Source organism: Haliaeetus albicilla, chromosome 16 (genome assembly GCF_947461875.1).
Source record: "Haliaeetus albicilla chromosome 16, bHalAlb1.1, whole genome shotgun sequence".
Taxonomy (NCBI): Eukaryota; Metazoa; Chordata; class Aves; order Accipitriformes; family Accipitridae; genus Haliaeetus; species Haliaeetus albicilla.
Window position 1 is genome coordinate 18,049,488 of NC_091498.1, and position 17,344 is coordinate 18,066,831.

At 35.6% G+C, this 17,344-nt stretch overlaps 1 protein-coding gene and 1 long non-coding RNA gene across 5 annotated transcripts in view; one reads left to right on the plus strand and one right to left on the minus strand.

Moving 5' to 3' along the window:
• The window catches only part of SOX6 (SRY-box transcription factor 6), a 382,363-nt gene that overhangs the window by 48,370 nt on the left and 316,649 nt on the right, over positions 1 to 17,344 (plus strand). For all 3 annotated transcript variants that reach the window (XM_069803757.1, XM_069803759.1, XM_069803760.1), the window contains exon 2: positions 4,542 to 4,612. The gene's annotated coding sequence lies outside the window, so the exon portion shown is untranslated. The remainder of the gene's footprint in view (positions 1 to 4,541; positions 4,613 to 17,344) is intronic.
• LOC138689280 (uncharacterized) overlaps positions 5,719 to 17,344 on the minus strand; it is a 29,157-nt gene continuing 17,531 nt past the window's right edge. Inside the window, exons 5-7 of one of the 2 annotated variants that reach the window (XR_011328135.1) lie at positions 16,425 to 16,538; positions 9,115 to 9,198; positions 5,719 to 7,882 (exon numbers count right to left, since the gene is read on the minus strand). This is a non-coding gene — a long non-coding RNA (uncharacterized lncRNA). Of the gene's footprint in view, positions 7,883 to 9,114; positions 9,199 to 9,583; positions 10,390 to 16,424; positions 16,539 to 17,344 lie in introns of those variants that run through there. The other variant, XR_011328136.1, reaches the window with a different exon arrangement.

Here is a 17,344-nt window from a genome sequence, read left to right on the forward strand (position 1 = left end):
TCCTGTTTCAAAATGATCATGCATAAAGAGTTTTCTGTGTGTAAGTAAAACATTTTTGAATCATCTTGAAACTGTGCCCTTTACCTGAATTAAGTAATAGTTTTAGAATTCCAACTCAAAGGATCTCATCATAATCAGCCTACTGCCTCCTTCATTTTTGTGATTGTGGCTAGGGGCTTGCAGGTCATTAATGTTTTAATTGTGAAATTTTGCACATTTCAGGGTGTGAATTTGCTATGTGATTCAGGCCCTAAATGTATAGTTTCATTTCTGTATTATTCCTTTTTCTCATTTCATATCATGCTATAATTCTGAAAATAGTTTTTTAACAGTTGTTGAATGGTACATATTTTAGTCCCAGCAGCCCACAATGATAGGCCACATTCTCAAATGATATAACATGATGCCATGCTTTTTACTAAATAACTGCTTCCATTTTTTACTTGCAGGCTTCCTTCATGCTCACTGATGACTGTGCACAGAAAATACAGACTACCTGTAGAGGCTTTATCTTAGAAGGATGAGAATATTTTATTTAAAGATTTTATAAAATGAGTAACTTTTTTTCTTCTTTCCAAAAGTGGTGAAACTTTTTATGTTCTGAAAACTAAAATCTCTTGGAATTATTAGAGCTGATGATGTTTGGGTGAAGAGAGGACTATTTTCCAAGTGACATTTGGCTATTTATGGAATTCTGTTTGGTTCATAATACTTAGGGCATGTAAGATCCTGCAGTCATTTAGTGATGAATCTGTTTTATGTCCAGCATTCTCTTGGTGTCAATATGTGTTTGCAAGACAAGCAAAAGCTTAGCTTTTTGAAAAGTGAGTTATTTTGAAAGATTTTGTGAAATTGTTGGATGACTGTACATTATTCTTAGTCAAGTCAATGAGAGATGGTTAACTTTATTAACACTTCTTTTAAGACAGGCTGGTGACTTTCTGGTGTTTGCAGAAATGACCTTTGTCTTATTTCATGTTACCTGACATTAGGATGCCTTTTCCTGTTTGAAAAAAAACAACCCCAAACAAACAAACAAACAAACAGTCAAAACCATGAAAACTGCTATGATGTTTGCTTTTGAGCAAACCTTTTCATTTAAAATGTAACCTTTTTATGGTTTTCTAAAATGGAATTTTTGAGGCAAACAAGATGATAATCAACCTTTGCTATTTTCATTGAAAGCGGGTTGCCTGAACCCTTAGGTCCTTTTGTAAATCCCTGTCTTTGTGGTTCATTGTTTTCATGATGTCGACAGTTTGTGTTGTTTGGGTTTTTTTTTATTCTGCTTTCCAAGACTTGGGACTCCATGGTGTGTTACCTCTGGGTGTTTTCATCAGCAAGTATCACAGAAGTATAGCTGGTAATTTCAGACGGATCTGCTGTATTGCATCTGCTTTTGCCTCAGTTCCCCTGCCTTGCAGCCATGCTACAGCTTGTAGGTTGAAATGCTGATTTGTACCAGAGCACTGGAGGCACTGGTACACAGATTTAGGTCTTTGCACTGCGTTTTTCCTCTGCTGTCAAAAGTTTTGGCATTTTAACAGAGTGGTAGAACAGAAAGTCAGCTTAGTACAGGAAAAAGGGAACGTAATCTTTTTTGTTTGGTTCATGCTATGTGCCGATTTAAGTATGAAGCTTCTTTTGGCAAAGGTACCTGAAATCAGAGCATAAGTTGCTCTTACTGCTTTATTTTTCACCTTTCGTAGTGGGCTGGGAGACCCAGTCTTTGATATGGGTGCTAGCAACTTTCCAAACAAGCATCTGAAATACCTGCAGACATTGGAGGTATTGAGAACATTTTGAGAGCATTTCAACTGCAAAATATCTGAGTGAAGTTTCTGGTGGGACTTGTCCCAGTTAAATCAACAGAATACTTGGAGTTCAACTCGAGACATCTGAAGCGAAAGTATAAATGGTTTAAGCTAATAGAATAAGAGCTAGACTTCTGAAAGGGTTAGGGCTTCTCAAAATCGGTGGGAGCTGGCCTTCCAAACACCTTTAAAAACATGATGCAAGTCTTTTATTGATAAAAGAGACAGGTATAAAAACCTACATGGAACAACTGCTGACCTGTGTAGTATTAGTCCTTGGTCTATTTTATTTAAGTAATAAATTTATATTTAATTATACAATTTGTCTAGGATACACCTGATAGAAATTTTGTATCAAACTTTACGATGTTAGTGTTTGATGGACAGAGGGTTTTCTACATGGATAAGAAAACAGTTTTTGGTTTAAGAAAAATTACCTGGAAAGCTAAAAAGGAATAAAGTAATGTGAGGCTATAGAGCATAGGACTACAAGTGTAAAAGAGAAAAAAAAATAGTTAGCAACTACTTCATCTAATTAGATCACGAGGTTTACTTTTGTTTTGTGTGTGTGTTAGTTATATTGTCTATCTTTTGAGCAAGGAACTGCGCAAGGTAAAATGAGTCAAGGCAGTAAGAAACAGGTATCATTTTCTTCCATGTAAACCCCAGGTACCTCATACTTGAATTCCCACTGTGAATAACTATTTCTGGCCAAATAGATTGTTTTCAGCATTTTACTTACACTCTGGTCCTGTTAGTAGACTACTGCTAGACTACTGAACACTTACTTGATTGCACTTTTTTATTAAATATACTAAGGGAATGTGGTTGAAGGAAAAGTCAGTTTTGTATGATATTCTAAATACAACAGACTAGCTCAGATGAGTCTGTTTTGAATAGACGGAGCTGGTTGGGGTTGGTTTTTTGGTTTTTGTTTTTTCCACCCTGACCAGCTACATAATGGATAAGCCTGCATCTGATTCCCAGTTCCGAGGTGTGATCTGAGCAACAAGCCTTCGTTTGCTCAGAATCACTGGGTATGGTTAGCCCTGTTCTGCTTTCTCCCTCACTTGCACTGTTGCTATAAGAATCAAGGCTTCACATACATATTATTCCACAGGATTTTTTACCAAACTGAACTTTTTTCCTGATAGATTAACAGAGTGCTAAAGCTAAATTTAAAATTTTGTATATTTAACCTTTCCCCTTAATTGCTTGCCCAGAATAAAGGTTTGGTGCTTTGTTCCTAAATTCTCTACATGAGGTGGTGTGCATTAAAGTGTATTTATACTCTTTCAGATTAATTAACTGTGACCTTATGAACCACTGTCCTTGTTTAATTGGTGGCTCCAAAGCACACTAATGGCATAAATCAGCTGATAATGAGATTCAGACTTGCTTTTAAAATACATAATAACACTGCATTGATATAGGAAATGAGATTTGTTGACTCTCTGTTGGTATTACAGCAGAGAAGACACAATTAAATGTGTACTTTTGGGTTGGGGGAGGGCTTGGTTGGAATGAATAATATGCACTTCAGGGTGGGTGTATGAAATAAGGAGGATATTCTACATCAAGATAAGTTTGGTAATCTCTCCTTGTCTCTAGGCAATGTGCAGTACTGGCTGGTGCACTTTAGGATACAGAAATGTTGTGGGAAGGTGTTTCTTAAAGATTACTGGAGGCTAACAAAAATGATGATTTCATCTTAAATATAGTTACATGTTTTTAAACTGAGCTTACACCCACTGTTTTATGAACTGCAAATTAATCAGATAGCTCCCAGAGAACAAAAAGGTTTTGACCTAAACTAGTTGCCCAGGCTTCATTACTATTTTCAGTTTAATGTTACCCATATCCATCCTCACATTTTGGAAAGAAAACAAGGGCTGTGCAACAAAGTTTCTTTGTTTTCATAAGAACTAAAAATGTGCTGTACGTAGACCAAACAATAAAAATAAACTACTGAACTACCTTCTAATGCATGGGGGTTCTGGAGAGAGGAAACCATGGATATTTAGAGGCATAAAGTGAGTCATTGTGCTAGTTAAAGAATTTTATAAGGCGAGCTCTGTGGGTTTGAGTTGCATCTGTTACCTTTCCAACTAGAACTGAGGGGTATGCAGGAAAAAGAATGTTGGATTTAATCATGCCTTATAGTGAAAGCATTGTACTTAGGCTAGGCTTCTAACTGGGATCTAGACCGTAGGAGAACAAAATTGTTAGTCTTTTTTTCTGTATGAATTTTGCCTTAGATGGGTTCCAGTTAAACACACCTAAACAATATTATTTTACACCAGTTAAGCTGCAAAATGCTGTTAACAAAATACTTTAAAAAGGTAATGAATGTTCTGTAACACTTGAAAACAAAAAAAACAAGGAAAAAACCCAACAAGAAACCCCAACCAGCCAAAAAAACCCTCACAGCTATTTTCCTTATTAAAAGATAACCATGCTTGCATTTATGACAGTTTTTAGAAGCTGTAATGGACTGAGTTGCTATGGTGTGAGATGCAGAACAATGAAATAATTGTTTCTCTTGGTATTGGCTTCCTGGAAACAAATTCTGTGTAAATTACATGGCTGAAATATTGACTACAGTCTTCTGTTCTGTTTTATTTAGTTCATAGTTAAAAGTCGTAACTATTCTATAATAATAGAAAAGTAACATTTATCAGTCTGGACTTTCTTTTGTTTCAACTTTTTTTCCTTTAACGTTTTCAGGTCAGTTTCATGAATTCAAAAGCAACTTACCAGTGATTTCTGGGAGCTGGGGCTGATTTTCTTGTGTATTTGTAAGTACTTATTAATTAGTTTCCCTGTTATGTGCATCTTTCTAATACTCTTTTTAACATGAAGAATGGAAGCTATTTTAAAATGCTGCTGTCGTGCCACAGTTTTAGAATGTTCTTTTATTAAGCGATGTACCTAACTACTTAGAAACTTTTTGCAGGTTTTTTGCTAGCAACTTATGTTTCAGTTATTCAGAGAGTCTACGGATGCTTGAATTAACAGTGAACATTCCTGTTAGTTCAAGCTTTCTTTTGGTTTTCATAATAGTAACTAGAGAACAGTGTTGCTTAATGTAACACATCAGTTGTGACACTTGCTAATGATAGCAGGCCATCTTGCTGTTGTGATGAAAATTATTTCTAGAAGTGAACTGGGGCTGTGCTTCAAGACTGACAGGACTTTTAGGGGAGATGCTACATGGGTTTATTGAGGAAACAGTAGGACGACCAGTATCTGCTGAACTGGGAGTGTATTTTCATATACGCTGGAGAAAGCTGACCTTTATGTTTGCAGCAAAATGACTGAGTCTGTAGTCATTTAGGCCATGGCCCAAGAATATGCTTCAGCGTATGCCCAAGTTCAAATAAAGCAAATGGGACTAGGCGTATGCATAAATGCTTTGAGAAAGGGAAAGTTAGAGGAGGGGATCTGGGAGGAAGATAGTTATTTACGCAACAAATAGAAAGCATTCAGAATTGCTGTTTTGGATAGTCTTCAGCTTTAGTCAAGTATAATAAGGAAAATCTAATGGGACTTAGACTTGGCATGATATAAATTATTGCAATACCTCTTGTATGATGTAGTATAAATGAAACCAATCTATGCAGCTTGTTGTCTTAAGTCACAAATATAGTTTATGAATAAATATTTATTCAATCAATCATTTGTGGAAAAAGATGTTCACGAAACTACATCATCAGGGAAAAATATGGCTGGTTCTCTTCTCAATATGGAAATGTGTTCAATTTGTACTAACCTTTCCACTTTACAAATGTTCATTTTCATATATGGTTTTGCTATTATATTTGCAGTTTCCTTCATTTACAGGTCAGCATCTTTTTAATGAGCATTGTCAGTCGTATTTAAAAAAAATATTGTTATTAAATAAAATAAACGATTTAGAAAAAGTATTACCATTGAAAAATAGTTCTGAGAAGGCAATGTAAAGTGATTACTGAATTGAGAGTGAGGAATTTGTTGTAGCTCTTCCTGGCTTTGCCACTGCACGTTTTTTTCAAGCAATCAGTTAGGCTTTCTTTGCCTCATTTTTCTCATCTATACATGAAAATAGTAATATATCAGTCAATACAAACAGTACCTCTTTATGTACTGTTGGGAAGTACTCAATATGGAGAATACTTTCCAATCAAAGCAATGGAATAAATAAAATGGTATATTCATGGTGAACTTCTTTGTGTGTACCAGGCTAATTGGGTGAAAACCTGTAAGTATTGTTTAATTCATGTTCGTGTAGTATTATGAACATATAAAGGGCTTTAGTAATTATATTGTGGACTCCTGATCTGAGTCTTGCTTTTCTTGGTTGACAATGACAAAAAACTGCAGTAAACAGAATTGACATTAAAATGTACTTTGAAAACAATGTTTGAGTTTAGGTCAATCAAGTAAGTACTTAAACTTTAATGAGAAGTATGGACTGTTGTTATCACACAACTGTACACTGGCTTTTGCAGAAAAAGTTGTTAGTACAGTTGCGACAGCTTATAGTATTGTGACCACGAGAGCTGGAACATCATTCAGCAGCCTTACCAATGAAGCCAAGTAAATGACTATACAAAATGGCTGTACGCAATGAACCACAATCTAGTATTTTATAGGTATTCTCTGCAACTGAGAGTTCAATCACATTGACATGAATATCTGGAGAAGGTAACACTATGGCTGACTGTTCTTGTTCTCTGATTAAAGGACTTATTTTAGTATTTAGCTCTATATATCTAGGAACATATGCAAACATTAAGTTCACATAAACTGAAACCAAAATGTAGGATGTACAACTGATTGATTCAGCCTGGTGTTTTGTCATATACTGAAAACAGGATTGAAGTATACATTCTATAGTAATACATGTTTAGACCTTCTTAAATCATCTCTACTGTACCTCTCCGAACTTGCACATATTCTGTAGGTAGTATACATTAGTTCAGCAGATACAGACTCTTACCATTCAGTAACAGTAATATGTACAGTGTCATAAATTTTCACTGTGCTCTATAGACTAACAGCATGGGTTGTTACCTCAAGTATCTTTCAATTTAAAGGCTTGATTTCTGTAAATACTTATTCATGTGAGATGTCCATGGAAGCTGATGAAATCAGGATCAGAACCTGAGGCTAAACAAATAGGCACTAAGCAAATGATACCATATGAGACGGGAGCTTTGGGGGTTGGTGTGGAAGACAAGAAGTTTGCATATATAAGGACTTTTGAGAAGACTCAATTCTAAGCAGCATTTAAAAAATGCTAATGTGAAGTGTATACCTTTTTCATGTTATGCTATAATATTTGGGCATGTTTTTATAGCGTATTTGTTTGATCTATACTCCAAAGGGAAGGAGTGTAGATCAGTGCTAGGAAGATTGATCTTTGAAACTGTGCATATTTTTTATATGGGAATACAGCAAGATCAGCTAAATACTGCTATGGTTCTATACCAAAGCTATTTCAACCAGGGGCTATAATAACTTTTTCCTCAAATTTTTGAAAGTTTTGTCATAGATGCATTCTGCTGTAACATGTAATTACTTGGATCATCCAGTTCAGACAACTTTGGGGTTTTTTTTTTTGTCATATTTGGCTGGTTTTGTTCAGGAGAAAACAGGATTGATGATTCATACAAAAGTAAATTTCATGGAAAATGTGACATTTGTGCTTTTGTGTTTTGCCCGCAGAGTAATTGTCCTAACTAAAGGTTACTTTTTTTCAAGAATGTGGTCTTAACATGGTTTAATTTATTTAATTGTTCTTCTCAAGTAGGTTTCTCCAGTAGTAAACTGCAATAGTTATTTAAAGTTACAGACGGCAAAATAAATGTCCTCTAATAACACAGCATTTAAAACAAATTTTGCTTGTACAGCAGCAATTAGAATTACCTTTTTAATAGCAGTTCAGTTTCTGTGTAAACATTTTATTGTGATTTGACTACAAAGTAAAAACACTGATAGAGGGGAAAAAAACCCACCCTGAAATGAATGATGTTGAAGCTCATGAAACTTCTGTGTCTTGCAAGACCAGGTCTTTGGTGAAAAGTCTGTATTGAAAATACGGTGAAAATAATATAATTGGATTTGAGACTAAAACCAAATTGCTTTAAAAACAAACAGCAGCAATTTTTTTCAAAGAAGGCTTAAAAACAAAAATAGAAACACTTAGGGGACACACACATGCACATACATTATAACACAACAAAACTGAGATTGTGAGTAGGTAAACTTTATCTTTTCAAACACTTATTCCAATCCGCACATCATTAGGGAGTATGCTTTGCCTTAAACTCAATATTTAATATTTTTTCCACAATCTTATTTTTAAGGCAGTTTTTATACTTCTTTTGGTTTAATTTGGAATCCTTCTATGTAAAACTTAGAGAGTGTGTTTATTTACACCATGGAGCATCTGACCAACTAGATTTGTGCTTTGTATTTCTACCAGCTTATTTAAAAGGAGAAAACTATTAAACTCTGAATATTTACATGATAAAGAAAGCACAGCTTATTTGGAGCAGGTGAAGACATGTGGCTTTGGCACTATTTACCTTTATGGGTTTAACTGATATCATCTGATGTTCTACAGTTAATTTATTTGGGAAAATATAGTATCTATAGCTTCTAGAAAAGTGATACACTGAACTCCATTCTTAAATAGTTGATCCCCTTTTTTCTCTTTGTAAGGTATAAATGCTCATCAGCATTTTGGTCAAGGAGGTGTTTATCAGCTTACTGCTTACCACTTACCTCTTTCTATAAAGAGCTGATTCTTTCAAAATTCCTATTAAGAAAGAAAAGTGATGCCTTACTAGAAGCTCTCTTTGCTGCAACATCCATACTTTTTTGGCATGTGTGTACTGGAGGTTATCAGAGGTCTTTATCCTCTTCTGCCTACTTTCCTGCTAGCATTTGTGACATACCAATGTAAAATGATGTGGCTGCACCATGAAGTAGCCCCTCAGCAATTCAAAGCTCTATTTTCCTGGGATTATTTTATAAATGGTGAATTTAAAATCTGCTTCTACTGGAACACTGTCTTACTGTTCTTATGCAATGCTTGCACTACACTAGCACACAAATTTTCTAATAAGAAACAAAGTTCCAGTATATAACGTGAGGTATAAATACATACAAAAGCAAGGCACCTGCCTTGAAGAGTTTTCTTGTCTGAGAAAGCTTCTGTAAATACACATATTTTAGATGTACTTAAGAGAGAGTCAGTTGAGTAGAAACAAAATGGAAGTGGAAAGGGCATTTCTTTACACTTGAGTAATACCTGGTGTGTTGATGCCCAAGCACATTTGCCAGTGTGGGTCTAACTGAAGGACAGTTGCATACATCCAGAGCTTTGTAGTTGCACCTGAAGAGAGGAAGGTGTGGAAAAAAGACTGAAGGAGAGAGAAAGGTGGCTGGGACATTTATTTGCTGAGAACAGGACAGAAGTCCAATCAAAACTATGAAAAGTTCTGTTTGTTTTTTAGTACCTGCAGTTCTCTCTTCCTGCCCTGTGCTTCTTGCTGGGATGTCTGATGGACTCCCCTGTGTGAATTTTTTCTGAAGCTGCGTGGCTGTGGGAGGTCGCCTAGGGACTTGCGGTTCTAACAGAAGGAATGTCTGTTGGGTGATGCTGGCACGGAAGCGTGTTTCTATCTGAGTTCCCGTTTACCTTCTGAGTGCAGCAGACATTATTTTGGCTGCTCCTCTATTGACCGTACATACTGTTTCTTAGTAGCAAGTAAATACATGAATAGATATACAGATTGGTCATATTGTGGAAGCAATATGCATTGTATTCATTTCAGCCAGTTTTTCCTATAATAAGCAAGTAGCACACTTAAACTACTTCTAGGATTTTGATATTTAACATAGCACAGAAATCTTCTTCATTTCTTTACAAAGAATGAAATGTATGCCACGAGATAATATACAAAATAACAGTTTTCATTCACATAAACCCAAAGGGTTTCTTGCTGTTAGGCTCTTAATCACTTACTAAAATGAGGACACTACTGAGGGTGAGAGCAGCTCAGCCAGCTTCTGTCACACTGCACAGAGACAGAGGCCACGTATGTGATCTTTGCTTACTTTTTGATGAAGTTGGACCATTTAGTGAAGCTGCTGCTAGAAATGCTTTTTCAAAGGATTGTCATGCTCTGAATATAAGTGAGGACCTTCTTGCTCTGCTGCGGCTCCATATGTGTGCTGGATGAGATGCGTGTAATGCACTAGATCCATCTGCTGTCTAAAAAATTCTTTGCAAAAGTACCAAGCAATAAAATGGAAATCCTCATCCAAACAATTCTATATGCTATTGAAGTTGCATGCAATGCTTGGGAGAGAGGGATCTGTTAGAAAATATTTGTGCTAAGAAGCTGAATTAAGAATGTGGAAGCAAAGTATTCGTACAAGTCCATACCTGGACAGAGTTCTATAGGTTTTCTGCAAGTGATTGGCATTTGCAGAGCCAAAATATTTTTAGAAGAAATCGTTGTTCATCACAAAACCAAAGCCTCAGGTCACTTAATAACTACAATGCAGGATCTTAGAGAAGCTGTAAAGAGAATTTTCTTTAAGCCGTGCTGCAAGCAGTGAATTATATACAGTATTTCTCATTCTACGTAAATTACACAAAGGATTTCTTATTCTATAGTATGGATGAACAATACCAACAGTTGATGTCAGCATTAACTTTTCAAATCATATTACTTAAAAGAGTGAGGGTTATAAAGTGTCCACAGACAGCTTCATTTTCTCTATCTTCCTAATGCACATATACCAATGGCTGTTTGATTCATTTATTGACATAAAACAGAATTGCTTAGAACTAGCCACTCATTCATCATAATCACAGTTACAAGAGAGTGTAGGGTAAGAGGTTAACTGCTTGCTAGATGTATCAAGATCTTTGGTATATACCAAAGCCTGACTCGATAGAAATCTGATAATGGTCTGTTGAAGGTAAAACGTAAGTGTTAATAGCTAAATAAAAAAATTGATAAAGACTGTACTGTAAAACACTCACATTTCTAAAGTTAATTAAAAAGAGCTGATCAAAGTGAAGCCTCCATTAAAAATGTTAGTTTAAGATATTAAATATAAGATAGAGCATAAAGGTCAATTTTAAAAATCAGTGCGTATTTTTTAAAAATTAATTTTCCATTAATTAAATTTTTTTTTTCCTTCTTGGCAGTGCTTTCATTAATAATTAAAATATAAATAATGTGAAAATGTTCATTTTTACTTTTAGTAGTTTAAGTTCATGTACAGTGATCATGAATTGATATTTTGAGATATCTACATTAACAAGACATTGAACAAAATCAATTTGAACTAACTGGGAGCAGATTCTGTGCTTAATACGTGTGATGGATTCAGTACTGCGCATCATGAAATATTCAAAGACTACATTTAATTGTGTAAATACCATATTATCTTTATGGGTTTATTAGAGATTACTGTATAATCCTGGCTCTGAAAGTTAGTCTGAAAGATGCTCCCTGCAGGAGCCAAAAAGCCCCAGGGAGTAATTAATCCAATTCTCCAATGCTAAAACAAAGCAGGTTACATGAGTTTTTGAAGTCTCACTTCTCACTTCCACCTGCCCCAGTGAAACAGTTCACAAAATGTAAGACTTCATTCAAAGTTCTTATCTTCAGTATAAAAAGAAAAGTTTGATTTAGAAAGGGAGACGTTCTTCATCTGGAAATTGGCAGGAACGAGGGTCTGACTGAGACACATGCTCCTGCAGAAGATCTAAAGTACTGTAGGGCACCAGAATGAAGATGGATGACTAGCTAGCAAACTGGCTGTGTGTATGGAATTCCTACTGGTTTAGTATCTATTTTCTACTCAAATGCTTTAGTATTCGATATATAATACTCTTCTTTTAAAGAATTGCCTGGTCACTGATATAACACTGAGCTACAGTTAGATCTGCTGAAGTGATCAGCGTAAAGCACAGGAATCTGAAGCCAAGTTTAGCGTGATGAAAGTGAAGTAAAAATTTCACTTCCCAAAACCTCATAACTAACTACCTAAAACTTGAGAGGTGCTCCTTCAGCAGGCACAAGGGATCAGAGATGTGCTTAATTTCAGAGTGTGTGATAAAGTTCCTTGATCCTATTTCAGCAAAAGTTTTATGAACATCAAATCAGGCTCATGATTAGCCAATCCTTCAATGGAAAGTAGGCAGCCCTTTTCATTTCAGAGACAAGTGAAAATGTTCCAGAATGGACTTGGTTTATTAAACAATTCTGTGAAGTTCACTGAACTCACTTTTATTTCTCCTGTATTTCTGAGATATTTTTTAGACTTGAGCACCTTATCTTAATAGAACATGCACTATCGATTTATTTAAAGGTATGGTATTTTCTCTTTTCCTTTTATGTCCTTAGGGTTTGTTTGTCCTATTGATATTTTATTTCATTGTTCCTTTTTTACCAAGCGATTATAGTTTGTATAAAATCCAGCAGTGAAACTAAATAGCTGAAATGATTCTTTCCAAGATGCAATGTTCTGTATTTGTCAAGACTAGGTTTCATGTCACTTTGCTGCTTCTTAACGCAGTATTTTTAAAATATGGTTACAAAGTCTTAATTTTATGGAACATTTCCCCCTCCAAATCATGATGCCGATTTTAATACAAATTCCTGAAAAGCCATTTCCTCTACAACCGTATTGGATGTCCCCCAAGCCCCATATCCACTAAAGAACAGTTACTCATTAGAACTCTCTTATCGTATCTTGCTTGGGCAAGTTTTTATCGTTGCTAGGTTATTGGCCTTTTTTAATTGATTATATATTAAGGTAGCATCCCACTCTAGCAAATGGTCCTTATACTTCCTTACTGTGTTCATTAAAGCCTGACAGTATATCTGTGTTTGTGAGAAGTGTGAACGGCTTTGAAAGGAATCTTTTGCCCAAATATTTGTTTGGTACGAATTGAGGTATGTTCACTTGCCTGTGAAATACCAGCTATTGGTTGCTGTCCACTCCAAGATTCTTCTGATCCAGTATGGAAACCTAACATGTTCTTAAGTCTCCAGGTCTTGAAATATGATAAAGGAACAAACAAGCTGCATTTCTTCACAGCCCCATTCCTAGACAATCACAGCTAGGAACTGACTATAACTACCATGTCTGTGTATAACTTTTCTGTAAGTTAGTTCCTTGTTTTTTAATCTCTTGTTCTTAAACATGTTTTTTATGAACATAACTGTAACTTTTAGAAAATGATGAGGGGAACATAACCATGCACATTCTGTGATCTCTTTCTTGTATTCCTCAAAACAGCTGCAAGACCTGTATAATCTCACTCCGGATTCCTAGGTTTGTACATTAGATAACATATATGCATCCTCTTCACAGGCCAATTTACTTGAATAATTATATAATTATTGAAACAAAATATAATTTTTCTCTTCCTGTAATTTTTTTAAACTGAATTTATACATTCTGATTGCTACAGTTTGCATTGTAGATTTTTTTTCAGATTGTGCAATATTCAGCAGCAAGCTATAACAATAATCAATGTTGTGTCCTGTTAAAAGTATTTAAGTGGAGTTCATGCATTCAAAGAGTGTTTTTTTTAAGGCCACATAAATTCTTGTACTTTACCCCAGAAACATGCCAGCCTCAACCCCCCCCCGCCCCCCTCCCTTTTAACTCTGGTGGTTTGTTTCTATGTGTGAATAAGCTCCTTAGTTCCTCCAAAACAGCCTTCCCTTTGAGATGGCTGTTGTTTATGGGTTTTCCTCACCCACCCACCTGCCATTAACTATTTGGTTACCACTTGAAATACTTCATCACTGAGATTCAAACTCATTGTCCTGTGGCCATTGTTGCTTAGCAGAACACCCATGCTTGCTTTCTACACAAACACACACACACAAATTAATAACTGAGTGGAACTCCTCCTCCTCTGTGCTCCAGAAGGAGCTGCTCCAAAAAGAAGCCATTTATAGTATCAATAAGCTGCTTCTCCAAACCATGTACAGATGTGTTATTCAACCAGTTAATATTGGGGTAGTTAAAATCACCCATTATTATTTTTCTGGCAGATTTTGCCACTTCATTAATATCTTTCAACATACTGAGTTGCTTGGCTGTTCCTTCTTTTACATGGCTTATATCATATCATGCCATCACAGCATATTCTGTAGTTTCGAGTTAATTGCCCAATTAACAGTGGTATTCATGAAGTGCTAGGAAAATTCCACAACTAATGATTTGGACAATTTCAAAATAGGTTGGTATTTCATAGTTTAAAATGTCAAACATGCCAATAGCTGCAAGCTTAAGACTGTGCAGGCTTAGAACCCAATAGCTCAAAAACTCTGTATCGCAAAAATCATAATCCAGCCCTCAGAAACATGTTTCCCAGACCCCAGTATTTCCATGCAGCCAAGTTCTGTACTACCCTAATTTCTCCTTAGGCTGGTGAGGTAGGAACATGAAATAGGACCTCCTTGTCTTCTCTGTATTTTGTGGAAATGTGGAATAAATACCTTCTGGCAGCAGTGAACGCACCGTCACCCCCAACCTGGCCCCAGATGATGTTTATAGCAGCATTAGAGAAGCTGCTGTAGTAATGGTTGTGTATATGCTTACAAGACTCAGGAAAATGGAGATGCGAGTGATTGGAAGGTTGTAGGATTTGCTAGAGGACTTGGTACTTTTCTTTCCCCTTGCCTGGATTAGGTAGGGATATTAACAATACATAGTTAGCTTTGATGGGCCATTGTTCCCAGATGCAACTGAGAGTTGCCAATAGACTCTCTAGGCAGTGATCTGATTTTTTGTTTTGTCTCACCAGCTGCTGTGCAGAGATGCCAGGAGATACACTGCCTACCCTTTTGCCTTTTCTCACTACCTTCTGTGCCATTTATGAGTTGTAGGACTGAGGTGATGCCATGGACTTAGTCTACAGAGCCTGGGGATGGGCTGGGGCTGTAAAATAATTTCATTGTCATTGCCCAAGAAAGAAATTATTAATTTTCAGCCTTGAAATTCAGGGTCAGAAGCATGGGTACAGTGAAGAAGACAGTCCACCTCATCAAAGCTAAAGGATCACAGATTCAAGGCTCATTTCTAACATTTTACATTATTAGAACATTTTGAATTTCCCTACTTATCCAGTCTATTGAGACTGTATTCTGTATTGGTGATTTAATGCAAACTGCTCAGAGGTATATACAGACATGATTAAGGCCTTAGTTCAGCGAGGTGCTTTAAGTACTTTGAGGTACTTCATTGCAATTGACAGGACTTAGTATTCACAGGATTTTAACTCCTACAGAGATCTTTGCTGGGACTGTACTGATTATGTAAGTATGGCTGCTGGCTAGCTCTTTTTAAAAATTAGATTACTGAAATACAGTGTTGTTTAGATCTTCCTTTTAGTCCTTCTTGGAGTTGTGGCATATTCTTTAGGACATTATAATTTACATTTTATAACAAAAATATAGTGAATTGTCTTATCTCGTTCCTCTTGGCGACTCAGCAAACTATCATTAACATTTTTCATCAGTATTCTGTTTAGAGTTTTCTAAACTGAACAGTATAGAGGTAACAGCTCATTTTTAGATGCTATTACCGTTCTTTCACATCTTTATAGTACTGTAGTAAAGTTGAATTTACTAGCTACCTTGAAAGTGGAGTAAGGCAGCATTAGCATCTACATTAAAGTGATTCAATACTCTTTAGAGAAAAGCCTTCTTATCTTGAGATCAGATACAGTGTGTGTTTTGGGGGCAGTTTTATAAGGATTGCCGACGAACGCTGCCAACAACAGCTGCTTTTTGAAATAGTGTTCTGTCCAGCCCAATGAAATTTAGGGGAATTTGCTTTGCTTTGTAAGTCCAGGTGATCGACTTTACCATTGAGGGGAGCTGCAAATGAAAGGGAGGCTATATCCCAGAGACTAATTTTATGGTTTGAATTGGTAAAGATGGGAGGGATCAACTTGCATGCACTTGTTTCTCCTTGAGAGTTAGTGCAAATCTCCAGTCTCTTAGGTAAGTACCATGCTCTGATATATTTTTCCTAAACATTCTTCTTGGTGACCATTCAGATTTTTTCCAGTTTGGGTATATAGAGAGGATATTTGTTTTCATAAGTGTTCATGAGTTAAGAAAATGCAAACCCTTCAAGGTCATTCAGTGTTTGCGTCCAGCCAGGTTGACCTGCAATAAGTCCAATGGTTTTTGTTCCTGGCTTTATGGTACTGAGCAGCCCACTTCATCTTGGTTTCCTTTCTTAATCGTTGACTAATTTACATTTTTAAACTATAATCTTATGATGGATGGCAAATCTAGTGCCCAAAAGAGGGATTAGTGGAGACCTCCAGAAATGGCTGTAATACTGATTACAATTATTACAATTATAAATACAGTAGTAGTAGTAGTAGTAGCAGCAGCGGTAGCAACTGCTACTACCTGTAGTACAGATCAGTAAGTGCAATTTTAAACTACTGAGATACTAATAAGTCTAAAGCTACCCACAACCACTAGAAAATGTTATATTGCTTTTAAAGAGTACAGGATTCTGCATGTTCTAATTTATACGGAAGTTATACATGTTTCTTACCTTGTTACCGTTTTTCAATAATTTTGCACCAAAAGCTTCTTTTCAGGTTAAGCTTCAGTTGTAGAAATAACCCCTTAGCCAAACATAATTTTAGAGAATTTTGCATCTAGATAGCTATGGAAAAAAACATTTGCTAAGTTATTTTTGTGTAAGATAGGGTCATACGTTTCCCATGTAGAACAATAGAGCATTTAGTGTTCATGAAAGAAATGCTTTCAGTACTTTGAATGCAGCAGCTTAATGTTATTTCTCTTAAAATGTGATAGCTTTTAAATTTTTTTTCCAGTTCAAATTTAGTAAGTTAATTACACTATAGTCTTAATAAAATTTGAGAATATGACCAATAAATACCAACAACAAAGAGAAAAATATTAAAAAGAAGATTAAGCTGTCTTTTTAAAATGGTAGTCTCCGATCCTATTAAAATTTTTGTTTTATTCTGAAGTAGGAACTATAAAATTAAGTGAACACCAAAAGAAGATCCTACTATTATTAATTAATTGCATGAATTCTGCAAACTGAAAAACAGCAGGGATGTAAAAAGTGATTGACCATTCATCATTAATTTAATAGCAGTGTTAGCATTAATAACCATAGTGACATACGCAGTATTGGAAACTGTACAGAATTGAAGAGGATTATTTTTGCATTTAAAAAATATAACCAGTAATTAAAAGTTAACTTTAAATATAAATAATTTTAAAATAGAATGGTGATGGTGACCTAACAAAGATATCAGTAGTATAATTTAAGATCCAAGATCTAGAAATATGCTGTTTTATCCAGCTGCAAAGTAAAACTTTTTTTTTGAGGGAAATGGTATTTATAGTAAATACATTAAACTTTGTCTTTATAGTTTAAATATTCATTGTTGATAATGGCGAGAATGTGCAAACATTTTGGGAATTGGTATTCAACCT